The sequence below is a fragment of the Lithobates pipiens genome, unplaced genomic scaffold (assembly GCF_037356315.1).
Source record: "Lithobates pipiens isolate NorthernLeopardFrog02 unplaced genomic scaffold, aLitPip1_a1.2 Scaffold_16, whole genome shotgun sequence".
NCBI classification, from domain to species: Eukaryota; Metazoa; Chordata; class Amphibia; order Anura; family Ranidae; genus Lithobates; species Lithobates pipiens.
In genome coordinates, this window is record NW_027507748.1 from 608273082 (window position 1) to 608290605 (window position 17524).

At 42.5% G+C, this 17524-nt stretch overlaps 1 long non-coding RNA gene across 1 annotated transcript; it reads right to left on the bottom strand.

The window, feature by feature from the left end:
• Positions 1-200: 200 nt before the first annotated feature.
• LOC143984476 (uncharacterized) lies at positions 201-17425 on the bottom strand. The gene is made up of 3 exons (XR_013274877.1): positions 17321-17425; positions 10659-10803; positions 201-324 (listed from the first exon to the last, which is right to left on the bottom strand). It is a non-coding gene; the product is annotated as an uncharacterized LOC143984476 (long non-coding RNA).
• Between the last annotated feature and the right edge of the window lie 99 nt (positions 17426-17524).

The window sequence follows — 17524 nt, forward strand, 5'->3', positions numbered from 1 at the left end:
ATAGAAGTCACAAGACTGCTATATACTGCTGATGAGAAAAAAGTATTTAGCAATTTATATTTACGAAAACTATTGTATTTCCATGCTCTGTGTACTGTGGGAGACCAGATATAGTGAATGCAGGGTCCTGGGTTTAGTAACACTTTAAAACAAGTAAATATGATACACAGTACTTTCCTATCCATTTATTAATACCAGCAGCATAAGGATTACAAATAATCAATAAGGATTGAGAGAGTGAAGTTCCACTGTCAATTTAGATGCCGTTTCCCATCTCCGGACACATCAATACTCAGTCGATCCACGTTGTACAGACCTCAGCACCTGTGTGAACATATAAAGTTTGTACTTGATTGTTAACTTTTCAAAGAGATAATTGCATCTGGCTACTGTTTGTTCATTTATGTACTTTTCAACAATGCAATTTATAAAATGACATGAGTTTGGAGATTTGAAATCCTATTCACTGGAAGTGTCTCGGTGGCGGATAAACCACGCATCTGCTTTTATAACACAATTTCCTGCAGCCATACAAGCACACTTGAATTTCATTTTCCAATTAGCTGCACTGGTTGGGTACAGCGTGTACGCACAAATAACAGATGGTGTACTTAAAACCTGCTTATAAACAAGTTGATTTGAAGGTTTAGCATTTGTTTAGAGCCTCCCAAACTTTAGATTTACAAACAACATTTTCCTAATTCTTGCAAATCGGCGTTGAAAAATAACCACACCGTCCAGATACACAAATAAGCAAAGGCTTCGTTATGAATCAGCGCAACTAAAGGAAAAATCAAATCAGTTAATGGGCTTGTGAGATGTCCCAGGCAAGCAGCTTGAATGCATTATCTCTAAACTCCTGCTTACCATATTTGTTTAAACATGTGTGAAGTAGAACGATGCAGTGCAGAGATTTCATCACCATCATTGGTCTGTTTGTGTGATGTCATGAATCGTGTCTATTTACAGAATATGGAACAAGCAAAACATGTACAATTTGACTTCTGCCAACACAAGTCATTCATCTTATCCTTTTTAGAAGTCATTAACATAATGACAAGATGACCTTGCATTCATTAACAAAAAAAAATACTATGAAAAGAAGAACCTGTATTACAAATGTTTTAGGCTGGCCATAGATAGTTCCTGCTGAACCGGCCGAGATTCGTATCATGTATGGACTGACTGAATGTACCCACATTTATTGATCAATCAACGTGGGTACAACCAGCCTGCTGGATTTCACATGTGATTATCATTAGTGGCTGTAATAGCCACTAGCAGTAATCACTATGTTCTCCTGGTCGGGAAGCCTTCCCCCTGGAGAACACAATTGAAGGGATTCCCCTGTCAACACTGTCTGTAACCTGGAACCACGGTAAAGAAATTCACACCGTCTATGGATCGCCTTAGGCCAGCTTCATACCTTTGTAGTAATGTGTGCACAGGTGCCATTTGTTTTGGCTTACCAATGCACTAAAGCAAGGATATGCAATTAGCGGACCTCCAGCTGTTGCATAACTACAAGACCCATCATGCCTCTGCCTCTGGGTGTCATACTTGTGGCTGTCAGAGTCTTGCTATGCCTCATGGGACTTGTAGTTCTGCAACAGCTGGAGGTCCACTAATTGCATATCCCTGCACTAAAGTAACAAACCGTCTCACACCAAAGGAACCCCTAAAATATATTTTAGCTCTCGCAAAACCATTACTAAAACCAATTCATTGGGGGCGTCGTGGAAATTCCACTATACTCTTGCACTATTAAGCGCCCTTTAAGCCTTTTTTGTATAATGCACCCTTAAATAACCCATGTCTCCCCTTTTCCCTGGTGAACAGACATAATCACCATCTTGGCTCTATCGTTCCTTCATCTGCCCAGCAGGGAAGAGGCTCTTGGGTTTTATTCACACACACACAAAGGAAGTCACTAACAGGAAGCCCCCAACAGGATGTGACCTCACAGGATATGACCAAACAAGGACATGACCAAACAAGGATATGAATTTATACAACAACCAATGATTAATGACAATGGGAGTCTTATGGGTGTGTCTGGGCAGGGGCAACGTGTACGATCTCCAGCCCCCTGTCTCTGTAATGAGATCACAGGAAGTCTGAGACTATGAACGCTGCTCCTGACCACAACGAGTCAAAGACTCACGTTTTTACAGTTTTTTTCATGAGTCTTTATTCTGCGTTGTTCAGAGAACAACACATACCCGGACTTTACTACTGTCTCTGTGGATGAGAGATTATCTGCAGGTGTACGCCATGGCAACACAAATATGTTGATCAGGCATACAGGGGTGACACGAGTGTACATCCGCTAAAACGATAATGTCTTTGCAGAGCCAACACATCCCCTCCAGATGATCGTTCTGTGCATCGCACAGGGGCCCTTTGCTGGCGGACATGTCCCCACTCCGCAGACACTTCTCTACATCCCCAAGGAGCTTTCCACTACCAAACAGATCTCAACCAGCATCAGTCTGCCCCAGTCAGCTCTTTAGAGCAGGCTGCAGGAGTACTAACACTGGGAGACACTGTGACAATACATATTAAAATACATCTTCATAAAATTTCCACCACAGGGGTCATGGTAAAATGCCCCTTACATTGGTGGTCAGCAGGAAAACAGCAACCATTATGATGGTGGTTAGAGTGCCACCCTTACAAACAACTAAAAAGATAAGTGCTGTCACGCAGCTGGCTTTGTCCAGTAACGATGGCTCTGGAACTATACAAGTGTAGCGCCCTTTACGTTTAGCAAGGGGCTTGGTTTTTCTGATAGTGTAGGATATAGAGAAAGGCAAATTTAGCCAGGGCCATGTTATTTACTAGGCCTGGTTGTTGATTCAGGGTTGGAAGTGTCAGAATAGAAGGGGGTGTGGCCGCCTACACTTGGGCTCAGGGATACCTTCTCTGCTTGACAGTGGATTGTGCTGGAAAGAGAGGATGGGCTTAGACCTGAGTGGCAGGAAACCCATGTGAGAGGATTGACAAACGGTTAATTTACATGGGGAGGTCTTTCATAAAAAGGGGGGGTCACATGCTGTAGGGAGTTCGGAGTTGGAGGTTCGGTGGTTCAGGTCCAGAGGCCCAGGAATTCAGCGATCCCAGGGCCTCTGAGGAGGAGGCAAGTCCAGGGATGCTGAGAGTCTGGCCCCTGGAGACAACGCTAATATGTAGTGCTGGGGAAATACTGGGCGTCCCTATTCGGATGTGCAGTGTCGGAGGATGAAGTAGGAGCAAAGCGGTAGAAGAGGACTGGGTGATCACTTTCTGTGAGTAGAACATGGACAGTTGATTGGGAGAGAGCAAAGGGAGTGCAAACCCAGAGGAGCTAAAACAGAACTTCATACTGTGCATCCAAGGAGCATAGTATCAAGCACTTTCAAGGACTGAGGGAAGATTGATATGCAAGTCATGGAAATAGGTAGTGATGGCCTGTGACTTTGAGTTCAACACCCATAGGATATCTACCAGTTTGGCAGAAGCGATTATTCAGAGTAATGCTTATCTGTCTAAATTTAGAGTACTGTATCCTAAAGAGAAATGGAACCAAAGAAAAGATTGCTACAAGGGGTTTAAGTAACAAAGCTACGGCTATAGATTAACACCCTTTGAAGAAAATGGGGTCAGAAGGGGCATCTCATATACTCCACTGAATAGCCACACAGATTTATTCCCAAATAAAGCAATATAAATCTGAAATCCTGACTGGTGTCCTGTGATTGCATGGGGGGATTGGAAGCGGAGTGATCGACAAAAGGTAAATTAACAAAATCAGCAGCCCCCATGGGGGTACCGCTACACAAGCATCATCAAATAGAAGATCAATCCAATCAGCCACAGCTCGAGGAACCCCTAGCAACCTCTGGTGGAAGTTTAGGGTTCCATAGATACCTAGTTGAGATGGCTGGCTTAATTCTACTGTGTGGTCCATTGGCAAAAAAGGTCAGGAACCATTTAAGGTCTGCTAAGGTGCGCTAATAGTCCATTGAAAACCCACCATTAAAAATTGGCCTTGGTATGTAGGAAAGTATTATACATAGGCAGAAGGCATAATACACCCCTAAGAATGGAAAGAAACCAATATGATACATAGCTATATAGTATGAAAAATCCTCAGAAGCCCCAAACTGGAAATGTATCCAGAGGAAGGCAGAAAACAATTTAGGGCATTGAGGTGTACTCTCTTCCTAAACAAAGACCACCATTGGCGATTCAGTCTCCCCTCTGAATCTTGTCCTCTGCATTTTCCGTCTGTCCTCTTTTCTATTACTCTTTCTCTTTCCTTTCCTTCTAATTGTTCCTCATAGGTACAGAGGTCCTGTTCTTCCAATGCCAATGGTGCCTAATATTTGTAATTTCTATTTTTACCATCATGTAACGAGGGTGGTTCAGCTTTGGCAGTGGCATTGGTACATGCCATGTGTATTCTGTCAACTCTGCTGCTCCTCAGCTTTATGTACCTATTTGGCATTTCTTATTTTGTATGCTTCCCTGATGGCCATGCTACCATGTTACATTATATCTAGTTGTAATTTCAATGCAAAATCAAAAATATGTGTTAAACAGAAAAACTTAACAGGGGTCTAACCATTCACCACACTATCCCCCCAAAAAGTATTTGCCTAGCAATACATTTTGGTATTCTGTTAGCACACCCTGGGACATGTAGACTGGCAGTAGACCAGAGTCACACAAGTGTTCAGCTTTAATGCATTACCAAAGAGAACCTGTCACCTGTTCTGTATGGTGGTTTCTGTTCACTGATTTTTGACATTGAAAGTCTATAAAGGCTTTCTTGGGTTATTTTGAACAGCGATTTTAAACATCTGTTACCAAGCAACATAAACACTTGTTTGCAACTGCCTAATTAGTTGCACATTGATTTCAGTATGTTATAAATGTGGTGACTGCCACACATTGTTCAGTAGCATGAGATTCAAATTATCCATATAAGCCCTAAAAGATTGCTTCAAACTGTGTTTTTGGTGTCAAATAATCATATTTAATAATTTAACACCATTAGCTACCAGCTGATAATATGCAGTGTAATACTGACCATCTAGAACTAAGCCCATTCACTTGATTTTGCACATCTTTTGTTTTCGATTCAACCTGAATGTATTTAACTGATTTCAGCCAAAAGTTCAGATGGGCTTAATGCGGTTCACACTTCTGTGTGTGGTTGTGGGAATCACAGAAAATCCTGCACCTGCCATTACCCGCAGTGAAAACGCACTGCTCTGTGGAAACACGCAGGGCTGACATTCATTCTCAATGACAGCCCTGTGCATGTAAAATCGCAGTGTGTCTGTGGGTGCGGGAACTGCAGAGAAATTGTATGGTCAAAAAGACCATGTGATTTTCCTGTGGCTGTATGTAGATGCATGTAACTTTTTTTGTGGAAATGTAGGCATGGCAGCCCAATGATTTGAAAGGGCTGCCTTGTCCGTGCAAACATAGCCCGCAAAAATGCATAACCTAGCGTTATAGAGGAACTGAACTGTAGACTTAGTTTACACTTACATTTGGGGGGTAGTAAAAAAAAAAAAAAAAAACAATGAATTTGTTTGCACTTCTTTTGATTTGTGATGTTATTACTATGTTGCTCTCTGTTTTCTTTGCTGAAGGCTCTGGCTTTAGGAAAGCCCTGTCTCTACTACCACACAGAGACATGGTATGAAACAAGGCATGGTACATCCGTAATGGGAGAAGCGGCAAGGAGACAACAAGCAATACTGTTCACTATAAATTAAGAAAAGTGTGTAAAAATATGAGCTGCACTTATTAACAGAATTGGATACAATGCCAATACAATGTGAAAAAAAAAAAAAAAACGTTCTCAAATTTAAACATGTATATAGCCTTAAAGAGTACCTCCACTTTTGTTGAGAAAAAAAAAAAACATTCCCCTCTGGGTACATTACAAGAATTTTAATAAACTTTGTTGCAGATTCCCACCTTTTGTTATTCTGAAGAAATTCCTGTGTGTTTGTCTGTGTTCATGTGGGAAAGTGAATCTAATGGGACTGGTTTCATAATTATCAATCAGCTGCTGCACCTGCAGGGCTCTAATGCAGAAAGCTGCTGGGCCTGCATCCCTTTAGATGTAATTTCCTATTGGGAGTATCTCACCAAAAAGACATTTTTGTTGCAGGGGATGTCTGATATCTGACTTGTATCTTAGCGTAGACTTCTGGGAAAATCAGTGAGCCAATCACACTACATTCTGTGTACAGAACACCTCCAGGTAGCCATATTGCATTGCATTTACAGAAAATTACAGAGCTGCAGATTGGAAAGGAAAGGATTTTTAATAACATTCAGTTACAAAAAGACTTGTGTCACAATTGTATACGCTATATTATTTTTTCTTTATTTGCTATTTTTTTTCCCAGGAAAGTGGAGTTGCCCTTTAAGTTAAACCAAAGAACCATAGAAAATATCCTGATATCTTTGTGATGTAATAACTCTCTCACCTTGGTAGGATGACCCTCACTACAAAAGTAAAAAAAAAAACATGCTCTTTTTAATCCCAGGACAAATACAATGGTACATGGAGGAAATGAATATCAGGTATCTCATTAAAGGGATTTTTTTTAGAAGAATCACTGAGCCCAGGGTTCACCAAACAAAAACACTTTTTAGGCAGATATAACTCCAAGAAAAACAAAGAGATTGCATAGTGCTCACGTTTCACTCTATTTATAAAAATGATAAACTATATGGAACAATGCAGTGCTAATGTAGACAGTACAGTGACATATCAATCCTATCTTAACCTCAATACCTTCCTGCCCAGACCAATTTTGAGCTTTCAGCGCTGTCGCACTTTGAAGGACAATTGCGCGGTCATGCTACACTGTACCCAAACAAAATGTTTATCATTTCTTTCCCACAAATAGAGCTTTCCTTTGGTGGTATTTGATCACCTCTGCGGTTTTTATTTTTTGCTAAACAAATAAAAAAATAAAACAGAAAATTTTAGAAAAAAAACTTTTTTTTTGTTTCAGTTTCAAAACTTTGTGAATAAGTAGGTTTTCTCCTTCACTGATGAGGCTGCACTGATGGGCACTGATAAGGCGGCACTGATGGACACAGATGAGGTGGCACCAATGAAGTAGCACTGATGAGGTGGCATTGATGGACACTGATATGTGGCACTGATAGGTGGCACTGATGGGTGACACGGATGGGCACTGATAGGTGGCACAAATTGGCACTGATAGCTGGCACGGATTGGCATGGATGGGCATGGATAGGCGGAACAGATGGGCATGGATAGGCGGCACGGATGAGCATGGATAGGCACTGATAGGTGGCACAGATGGGCACTGATAGGTGGCATTGTATTGTATTATACTGTACTGATGGATGCCAATCAGTGGCAAACAATAATGCATGCCAATCAGTGATGCCCATTGTGGGCACTGATTGGCATCCATTGTGGGCACTAATTGGCATCCATTGTGGGCACTGACTGGGATTCCTGGTGGTCTAGGGTGGCATACCTGGTGCTGGGCATCCCTGGTGGTCCAGTGTGGGCATCCCGGGGGGGGGCTGCGCTGATAATCGATCAGCACAGACCTCCCTGTCAGAAGAGCAGCCGATCGGCTCTCCTCTACTCACGTCTGACAGATGCGAGTGAGGAAAAGCCGATCACTGGCTCTTCCTATTTACACTGTGATCAGCCGTGATTAGACACGGCTGATCACGTAGTAAAGAGTCTCCGTCGGAGACTCTTTACCGAGATCGTAGTTCAACAACGATTGCCGCGGGGTGCGCAGCTGCTCAAAATCCTGATCACGTCATATGATGTCTGGTCAGGATTATGAAACCACTATGCCGCCGTGTTTCGGCTATAGGGCGGGCGGCAAGTGGTTAATGTAAAATAATATATATCCTCAAGAAAAATAATGTTGAAACACATAAAGTGCATAAAGCGATGTAGGGTAACAGTCCATAAAGGTGTGGAAGTGAAGAAAGACTCGTCTTAATAGGGTGACACCAAACAGTTGAGAACAGGGAAATTACTTTTTCAAGCTTCCTTTCTTGTTGACCGGTGGTCCTTGTGAGAAGATTATTTTATCCAATTGTATCAACGCCTATATCTATCTGGGCTCTACTATTTGTGGTGAAGAATCACCAACAAGTCTGTTTGATTCATGGGGCGTATGTCCTTTTGAATCCACATTTTCGAGAGTTACCTTGCAGTAATATCCATTCGCTGCTGGAACGGCCTGTGGAACCTTGGAGCAGAGAGTTGGGGATCCCATATTGGATTCAGCGAACCATCCTCTGGGTACAGCACCAGCTTCAGCCCTCATAGGATCATAAGCCTGTTTGACCCACTGTCATACGACACGTGTGTCCACCCCAGTCGGTAAGAGTGTTTATTCACTTACTTTTGGAGCACTGCTGAGAGTGACCACAGACAAATTGTTTCCCTGATCTCAACTGTTTGGTGCCACCCTATTAAGAAGAGTTTTTCTTCACTTTCTGTTGGCGCTATATATATATATATATATATATATATAATATATATATATATATATATATTATATATATATATTAGGGGATCAGGGGGGTAAAGAGCTGGCTCAGAGGCAGTCCAGTAAAATAAAATTGGCTTTTATTCAGCAAAACAAAACATAACATCAGACAGGCTTGTCTTGTCACACGGATGTGCACACGGGTACAGCTCACAGTTCATCAGCCCACAGGCTTAGAGGTAACAGTTCATAGCTCCAAACACAGCTAAAGTCTTTTTGTGGTTTAAGCTCACCCAGCAGGTACACCTTCCAGCAATGGACGTCTCCACACAGCGTGCTGCTGTGTCTTTCTCTCCTACTCAACAACTCCACACTGACACTTTCAGCACACCTGATAATAAGCAGGTCTGAAGGGGAAGTACTTGCCTTCTTCAATTGACCCCCTCTTAACCCTGCCCCAGGCTTACCCTCTACAATATATATATCTGGATAGTAACAACAACATTCTTAAATTCATCCTAAAAAATAGTGTTGCATTTCCCGGTATGTCCTTATCATGATATGTCCTTGTCCTGGTATGTCCTTGTATGTCCTTGTCCTGGTATGTCCTTGTCATGATATGTCCTTGTCATGGTATGTCCTTGTCATGGTATGTCCTGTGGAACAACATAACTTCCTGGTGAGAGACTCTAATCCTCACACAGCCACTTCCTGCAGAGGAAGGGTCGGTAGACTCCCACTTGTAGTCCTTCTGGCTCTGCAGATTATGTAATGAGCACTGATTCTGGGAGGGATTGAATATATCAATCATACCCAGTTTGTTTCTTTTCTTTTTTTTGTATACAAAGTTTTTATTTAGAAAAATATAGTGGTACAAGATAATATTGCACATCAAAAATACCGTAGACAATACATTGTATGCATGTAGTCAAAGGATTATTGAAATAAATTATTTCAAAAAAAAAAAGAAGAACTTGTAAGAATAATACAATTCTTGATACAATATTGTAAGGAATATGATATAAGTGATAAAAGTCTATTTATAACCATATAAATGGTATATTATAATTGTAAAGTATTAGTATTTTAAGTTCTCAACAGGAATCTTCGATAATTGAGATTAATTATCTATAGGTTGAAAAAGAATATCAGGGTGTCTAAACTAGGGATCCCATATTTTGTTATAGAGTTGTGAAGTATTATATAATGCATGGATTTTTTTTTCCATAAGATTGATTGCGTTCATTCTCGTTTTTAGTTGGGCGATAGGGAATAAAGTGGATTTCCAGTGAAGAATGATTAGCCAGTGGATGGCTACCCAGTTCATTTCTATGCTGCCCAGTGCCCACTCAATCCTAGAAACATGGACCTACTCCTCAAACATTCCGTCCCACAGAGCCCTGCTCTCAGATCACTGCCCTCCCAAGTCCAAGTACTGCCCCACAAAGCCCTGCACTTTACTTATAAGGGAAAAACTGGTAAAGTCTTGCCTGTACTAAAATGGCCACCTTAACACATGCTGCAGAAAGGGTATTATAGGTGAGTAATAGGAAAAAAATAAGCTGTAGGGAGACTACGGGCAATACTGGTGACTGCACTCTTCATATCTTTTTTTGGGAAGGCTTATAGAGTTGTGTTCTTCTTCAAGCTGCATTGCAAATCGTGTGCACTCCAGTTATGCAAATTATATGAATACACAACACAATGCACAAATGGGCCATATATTATGACATGATCTCCTTCCATATAATCATTTCTGTCCAAGTACAAATCCTACCACGATTCTCTGTGGAGCCATGCCTTTATGGCTTTAATTATTTCAGAAGGATACAACATTCATCTCTTTGGGAGCATCCCTGCTATGAATTACATGCATTGCTCAACCAGACCCTGCATGGATGCTGTACAGAACTGAATTAATTGTAATACAAAGCAGATGCAATAAACTTGACATACTAGCTTAAAAAAAACACATGGCATGTTTGTCAAAAATATGATGTACTGTGTATAGAAAACAGGCATTTAGAAGCTTTGGAAGCCTATCTATCGTAAGTTTTTCTGCTCGGTGTCTAAAGGAGTAGAGCTCCTCCACAATAGTTCCATCGACTGATCTTCACTCTTTCACTTATACTGCAAATGATCAGTACTTACCCTCAGTCCATGTTTCCAGAACACTGTCTCACCTTCCATTGAGCTCTGTCCATGATAGCACTGTCCTCTTCTCATTCAATCTGTCTCCCTGACACCAATGGCCACTCTTTCCTAAATGTTCTGCCCATCAGTTGATCTCCTGTTCCTAGCACATGAGGGGTATGTTAGCTTAGTTGTACTGTAGGATGCTTTTGGTGTTTAAAAAAAACAACCTGCAAGACAAAGGCATAATGAGCTAGTATGCATTAAGAAATACTTACCTTAGATGGAAGATTTTGCAGCAGACCCCATACACTGCTGTGACTGGCCAGAGCTGCAAAGATGTCACTCCCGCGTATGTGCACGGGAGCCACTGGTCAGAGGACAGCTACTGAAGAAACGGCACGAGCGAGGCGTTTCTTCAGTGCGCATGAGCCGATGACATCGGCACATGTGGATACAGTGAATATCTCCTAAACAGTGCAAGTTTAGGAGATATTCACGGTACCTACAGGTAAGCCTTATTATAGGCCTACCTCTAGGTAAAAGTGGTAGTACAGGGTTTACAACCACTTTAAGATCTCACTCACATGGGCACTGAGGCCCGCACACTATGAATTGGTTATTTGTTTACCACCACCAGGCACTGCTTTAGACTATTCTTTATGGCAGCTTCACACTGCCCCTCTGCTTCTTGAGCAAACCATAATTTCTATTATGTCCCGCAGTTTTGTTGCGCTTTCTAAAAAGCACACTAAGGCCTGGTTCACACCTATGCAGGTTGCAGTTGATGCATATTTCAGGTGCATTTTTCAATATACATTTTTGATTCATTGAGGTCTATGGAACCAAAAACACAACCTACTGGTCCCTGGCCCTTTCCATAAAATGTACAGTTGTGAACGTGACCCATAGGAAACTATGTTAAATGGACTGTAGTGTGTTTCCGCAAAACTGAAAACTTACTAAAAAATGCATAGGTGTGAACCAGGCCTAAAAGTGCATGCAGGATGCTCTGTGTTGATCTAGCTCCTCCGCTGCCCCCTTTTATGTAGCAGCCAGGGAAGGAGCAGGGCCGCCATCAGGGGGGTACAGCCAATACAAATGTAAGGGGCTTGAGGGGCCCGCCTGGGCCAGAGGAAGGCAGGATGAGTGAAGGGGAGCCATGCTGTACACTATAGAAATTATACATCTTAGCTTTGTGAAAACGAGCTGGGACTAGGTAGGAAGATTTCCTTTGCAAGAAGGGGGCTGTGATGGAAAGGGAGGGGGCTGTTTGTGTACAGGGAGACAGGGAGGAGCCAGAGGCTTGTGTGTTTACAGATTTGTGTATGTGTGGGGCTGACATATATATATACAGGTGGGGGGGGCTGAAATATATACAGGTGTGAGGGGGGCTGAGTGTGTACAGGTGAGGTGGCCGATGTGTGGATTTGGTGGGATCTCCCGTGGACAAACCCTGGGGAATGCTGGTAGTCAGGCTCACCAGAAAAAAGTCCTTGGTCCTTTCCATAAAATGGAGAGATGTGAACATGACCCATAGGAAACCATGTTAAATGGACTGTAGTGTGTTTCTGCAGAACTGAAAATACACAAAAAAATGCATAGGGTGAACCAGGCCTTATTGGCTCCCATCTAAATTGTAAGGTAGGGACCTCAGATTGTACATTTACACCAACTAGTGCATTTACTTTCAAATTTATGTAGGATAGGTTTAAGATTTAATGAAAGATAATCTTGAGGAACGTCAAGATATCGGAAGGAGGATGTCACATATATCTGAGAGGTTCTTGTAGGCAGACAGGGGGTCCAATGGAAAGAGAACAGATTTATGGCAAATTTTGGAAAATCCAGAGCAGGATCCATATTCTTCATCTAGGTTAATCACTGTCACCACCGAGCCGGTAATGTCCCTCAGATATAATAAGGGATGGTCTGCATAGAATATGATTTTATCTTCCAGGATTCCACTTTTAAATCTGGTTATATCAGGGGTAGCCCTGACCATTGCAAATAAGGGTTCCAATGCCAGGGGGAAAAGCAGGGGGGACAATGGGCACCCTTAGATTGCAAGTTACTTGAGTCTAGGGACTGACGGGAATGTCTAGTATGTAAATTGACTGGGCGATATTAATACCTGTAATAAATAAACTATGGAAATACTTTGTTGAAATGAATGGTCTGGCGAGTGGTGACAGGGTCACTTATTTAACCACTTGCTTACTGGGCACTTAAACCCCCCTCAGTCCCAGACCAATTTTCAGCTTTCAGCGCTGATGCACTTTAAATAACAATTGCGCGGGCATACAACACTGTACCCAAATGAAATTTTTTTAATTTTTTCCCACAAATAGAGCTTTCTTTTGGTGGTATTTAGTTACAGCTCGGAGTTTTATTTTTTGCTAAACAAACAAAAAAGGCATAAAAAAAAAAAATCATGTTTAATAGTTTGTTATAAAATTTTTCAAACGGGTCATTTTTCTCCTTCATTGAAGTGCGCTGATTAGGCGGCACTGATAGGCTGCACTGGTGGGCACTGATGGGCTGCATTGGTGGGCACTGATAGGCTGCATTGGTGGGCACTGATAGGCTGCACTGGTGGGCACTGATAGGCAGAGTTAAGGCGGCACTAATAGGCACAGATAAGGCGGCACCGATGGGCACAGATAAGGCGGCACTGATGGGCAAAGATGGGCACAGATAAGATGGCATGGATGGGTGGCACAGATGGGTGGCACGGATGGGCACTGATAGGTACCACTGATAGATGGGACTGATGGGCACTGATAGGTGGCACTGATAGGTGGCTCTGATAGGTGGCACTGCTGGGCACTGATGGGCGGCACTGCTGGGCACTGGTAGATGACACTGATGGGCACGGATATGTGGCACTGGGGTGCAGCACCTTCGTTGAGGCAGATTGTGGGCACTGCTGGGTGGCACTGTGGGCACTGCTGGGTGGCACTGCTGGGTGGCACTGTGGGCACTGCTGGGTGGCACTGTGGGCACTGCTGGGTGGCACTGACGGGGGGCACTAATTTTTTATTATGTGTAGTTATGAGGGGGCAGGTGGGCACTGGCAGGGGGCAGGTGGGCACTGGCAGGGATGGCCATGATCGGGACTGATGTCCCGATCACGGCCGCCGGTGATCGGCTTTTTTTTTTCTCCTCGCGCTGACAATAATAGCCGATTACCGGCTCCGTTATATCACATGATCAGCTGTCATTGGCTGACAGCTGATCACGTGATAAGGGGTCGGGATAGACCCCTTGCACGGATCGGTGATCAGGCGAGTCTCATAGACTCGCCGATCACAGGGGGCGCGCAGGCCGCTCGTGCACGGGACTACGTCTATTGACGTCGTCCCGGAAAAGGAGATCCGCGCTGTAGCCGTCATTCTGCTATAGCGCGGGTCTCAAGTGGTTAAATACATGTTGTAGAGGAGATACAAGTAGGTGGCAGTTGAGTGATGAGGATGCTGAGTGGTTATGGATGTGCGATTTTTGGATGCACAGAAATTGCTAGGGATGGAGGGTTGGTAAATTCAGGGAATGTTTACACAGCCAGTTATTACCTGATGTGATCACGGATGGACACAGCTGTCAATCTCAGCAGCAGGAATCATTAAATTCTTTCTGCTGGGATTTGCAATGCAGTTAAACACAGATATAAATGGAGCCTTATTGTGCTATGCAATGCAGGCTGCGGGAGATCTGCAACACTAAAGCTGGATACACACTATCCAACTTTGGTTGTTTGACCTCCTTTATGGCGCGTACACACGACCGGACTTTCTGGTAGACTAGGTCCGACAGTCTTCCCAACGTACTTTCAGTGGTGTTCCAACGGACTTTCCGAACGAATGGACTTACCCACACAAGAACGGAGTCCGTTCGAAAGTCCGTTCGTTTTGAATGTGATGACGTAAGATGGGACTAGAAAAGGAAGTTTAATAGCCAGTAGCCAATAGCTGTCCTTGCATTGTATATGGTCCGTTGGACCAGCATACAGACGAACGGTACCCCGATAGGAATTGAGTCCGTCGGACAGATTTGAAACATGTTCTATTTCTAGGTCAGTCAGATTTTTTTTTAATGAAAAACGATTGGATTAGCCCACACACGATTGGATTGTCTGACGGACTGATTCCGTCGGACCTAGTCTGCCAGAAAGTCCGGTCGTGTGTACGCGGCATAAGATTTACCTTTAACTATGTAGTGCAAGGGTCTGCCTGGTTGCATACAAATTGAAAGTGTTTAGGTTTGACCTCATATTATATGGTTTTGGTAAATCTAAAGGAAAAAATCTGAGGAAAATTGATTGAGTGTATCCAGCTTTAGATGCAACAAAGGATGAGAAAAATATAATGCGTTTAGCCAGTTTTACATTTCTATAATTTTCTAGATATGATAGCTGGGTGCCTACGGTACATTTGCTGCCTCTCAGACTCTTCCCTCTTGTATAAACAAGGTGCGTATAGCTTTTTACTGTTTGCGATAATTATTATCATTAAAGCTAAACATTTATTTCACTTCAGCGGAAAAAAGATTTAGAAGAGCAAATACTAAGGCATAAAAGAAAACTGTCAGAACGGGACATTACTTCACACCTAATTCAGAAATGTGCTATCTACAGGTCACTGGTAATGCAAACTAGCACTTGTCTCATGTAAACACAAGAGCTGCAGGATATTGATAGCTTTTCACAGTAATTACTTTCAAAGTTCCACTCTCAATGTTGCCATTAATCCATTCAGAAAGATCACTATGTACGATATGTGAAATAGCTACATGGAAAGAAAAATATTTCAAACACTGTTTACATTTTTTTTTTTTTTTTTTGCAAATACATTATATATACCATGCCTTGAAAAAGTATTCATACCCCTTGACATTTTCACATTTTGTCATGTTACAACCAAAAACATAAATGTATTTTATTGTGATTTTATGTGATAGACCAACACGTGGCATATAATTGTGAAGTGGAAAGAAAATGATAAATGGGTTTCAATTTTTTTTACAAATATGTGAAGACAGCTGCAAGTCTTTTTGGGGATGTCTCTATCAGCTTTGCACATCTAGAGAGTGACATTTTTGCCTAAAAATTTGTTAAATAGTACAAGCTCTGTCAGATTGGATGGAGAGCGCCTGTGAACAGAAATTTTCAAGTCTTGCCACAGATTCTCAATTGGATTTAGGTCTGGACTTTGATTGGGCCATTCTAACACATGAAAATGCTTTGATCTAATCAATTAAAGCTTATCTAAACCCAAAACTAAAAATGTATTTTCGTCCTTGGCTTAAGTGGATGCATTAGTTAATGTTTTATGCTTTTCAAAATTTTATTCTTACCTTGCAAATACCACCCTTTCTGTCCTTAGGTGGATATGCTCACTCCTCCACTGTATCTATGGAGGGAGCCATTGTTGCCACTCAGGCGGAACTACTACTACTACATCTGCCTATGTTTAAAGGATAAGTTCACCTTTCATAACATGTTACATGTTTCAACCATATTCGGAGTGTAACATGTTATGAATGCACCGGCCCCCTCGCTGATCCCTGCTGTGCCAGCTAGCGGGGGTTCTTCTTCACCCCCTAGCTGTCAAGATTTTTTTTAAGTGGCTGTGCGGGGCTCCGCCCACCCAGCCACGTCACTCATTCACAGCGCTCTGTGAATGGAAAACTACAAGGTCCAGCAGTCTTTGTGGCTGTCGGCTTATAGTTTTCAATGAAATACCACGGTGAGTGCCATGGTATTTCATTCATTCTTCCTGTCAGCATGTATCTGCTTCCTGCTTCCTCTGCAGGAGACCTGCATGGCATCATTAATCTGCTGATCCCTGGTGCAATGCTTTACAGGCTCCTGCAACAAAAAATAATAAATGCACATTTTTTTTATCTGCATTTATTATTTTTTTCTGAAAAGGTGAACTTATCCTTTAACTCTATTACACAAGAGGAGATGGGAATAGTAGTGTACATATAGATTGTACAGATAATATTGTTTATCCTCAGTTTTGATTATGCTTTAAACTAAAAGTCGTCATCCTGTTAATCGTAATTTATCGGTTGATTGTGGTCATGTGATGGGCAGATCAAGACCGGCCTTGTCTGCTGCCTCTCACACCACAAGTCAGATTAGGCAAGAACCCTGTACAGGTAACAGAAATATAACCTTAAACACAGTGGCGACTGGTGCGCCATTTTTTTGGGGGGGGGGGGGGGGGCAGTAAACAAACCACCCAACCCTCCCCTATGCATTCGGTTGGTTGGGAGGAGAATCAGGATGAGCATAGCGAATATTGTTATAATTTGCTATCGTCACACAACTTGGTGGGCTCAGGGCACAGTGCTCTGCACCCCAAACATACCCCCTTTTTAAGCCAATTAGAGCCCCGGGTAATCACCTGTTTAAAAAAAAAACAAAAAAAAAACACCACTGAAATCCATGCGTTGGGCACCCTGGATGCAGATTAGGGGCCAGGTGCATGGAATGGGAGGGTGGCACCCCTGCACCTCTAATGGAGCGGCCGTAACTGTATAAACACCGAAAAAAGTTTGTTGCAGCCACACATTTGAAAAAAGACAGCAGCTCCTAGGTGGAATGGGAGAATCAGAGAGTAAAAGAAGTTTCCATCTTAAAGTTGGACCTTAATCAATAATTATAGCACACCCACCTGATTTGTAGGGGTTGATTTACTAAAACTGGAAAGTGCAAAATCTGGTGCAAATCTGCATGATAGCCAATCAGCTTCTAACTTCAGCTTTGACAAAAAATAAAAGAGTGGAAGCTGATGTTGCTTTGTATGTTATGTTCTCCTGACCCCTGCATTCTGCATTACTCCTCACCTGGCCCCTACACTCTGCATTGCTTACCGCTG